A 1,868-nucleotide genomic window follows, 5' to 3' on the forward strand; every position below is an offset into this window, starting at 1 on the left:
TGGATATGGAGTTAGCTGGAGAGAAGAGGTTGCTACAACTCGACGAGCTTGATGAGTTTCGATTGCACGCCTATGAAAATGCCAAATTGTATAAAGAGAAGACTAAGAGGTGGCATGACAAACGCATCCAACATCGAGAGTTTAAGCCGGGGCATGAAGTTCTGTTATTCAATTCGAGGTTGAAGCTCTTTCCTGGAAAGCTTAAATCTCGTTGGTCAGGCGCTTTCGTTGTGGTAAGTGTGAAGCCTCATGGAGTTGTGGAGTTGCGGGATATGAGCTCAAATGGTACCTTCTTGGTAAATGGCCAGCAGATAAAACATTATTGGGGTGGTGACATTGCACGTCACAAGACCTCGATGGACCTGTCGGATGCTTGAAAACCTGTTGAGTCGTGCCGCGATGTTAAATCAGGCACTGGATGGGAGGCAACCTATTGAATTGTTGTAACCGTCGTGCCGCGACAATAACTAAGGTGCTGGTTGGGAGGCAACCCAATGATAGTTGTAGTGTTGTTTGTGAGTTTTACAGCGTGCTAACCAATGCAGGTGACAAAGGGCGGGCGAAAAGACCATCGACCATGGTGAACACAAGTGAAAAACGTGGAAAAACATGTTGCCCAGTAGCGCGATCGCGCTACAGCTCTCGCTAGAGGTCGCGCTAACTGGGTAACATTCTGCCTAAGCTGCACAAAATTAGCGCGAACGCGCTAGGGTTCGCGCTACTAGCGCGATCGTGCTAGTGTTCGCGCTAGTGGTGCATGATTCTGCCTGGACTAGTGCGATCGCGCTAGTGTTTGCGCTAGTGTTCGCGCTAGTCCCGCCCCAAAAATCACTGGGTTGGGTCGTTTTAAAGTTTTTTATTTTTTATTTATTTTTCTTTTTTTCTTTAGTCTAACTTAATCCCCCCCCCCCCTTCTATTTCCCCATCGCATAAACCCCCAAAACTCACACACCCCTCTTCCAAAAACACTCCCAACATCTCAAATTCTCATGATTCCCTTGCCCCCCAGTCTCACGATCTCCCTTCCCCACCAGACTCACACACGTTCTTCTCTCTACTCACCACCATCTACACCACAGGTATGAGCCCTAGTTGCAATTTCTTCTCTTTTTCTCTCTTTATTTTTCAGATTTTTGTTGTAGTCCAATGCGTTGTTGTAGTAGTTGTTCTTTGGTTTTTATGTGGAGGAATTGGTAAAATATGATGTGGTGTTGGTGGATGGTAAGTGTGGGATGCTATACTTGATTTGTGATCTTAATGAGATTCTATGGTGTATTTATGTTATAAATTTATGTTATAAAACACTTAAAAGGGGTTGTGAAGGCCTAATGCCCACAAGGTTTTTGTGGAAAGGCCTCAATCAACTTTACTATGTAGTTGTGACCACTCACACGGGTGATGTCTGAGTAACCGCAGTGTGTCACAATTTTTGTGTTCAACCTTGCTAACGTATTCCCGTTTTTCAGGTATCATGGCACCATCGCGAAAACGCCACACCACGGGTCCATCCTCAAGCATCCAAGCCGCCGCACCCAGAACACAAGGGGTAGCCCTTGCACGCCCTTTTGACAGTAACAAATTTGTCTCAGCCGCTGCTCAAGGCCGCTTTGCGGAGAAGGACACTAAACAGCCGATTCCAGATAGGGGAATTGATATGAATTCAGTCCAGCAGAAATGCCCTCACATGTACACGGAGTTGCTAAGGCGGGGGCTACAAACCTTCATTAATGAGCCAGTGGAGGCCAATGCAATGGTTGTGTGGGAGTTTTACGCTAATCTGCCTGAGCATGACAATAGTGTGGTCACAGTGCGCCGCAAGGCGGTGAATGCCTCTATTGAGGCGATACGCATGGCATACCATTTTCCCC

Source organism: Nicotiana attenuata, unplaced genomic scaffold, assembly GCF_001879085.1.
Source record: "Nicotiana attenuata strain UT unplaced genomic scaffold, NIATTr2, whole genome shotgun sequence".
NCBI lineage: Eukaryota > Viridiplantae > Streptophyta > Magnoliopsida > Solanales > Solanaceae > Nicotiana > Nicotiana attenuata.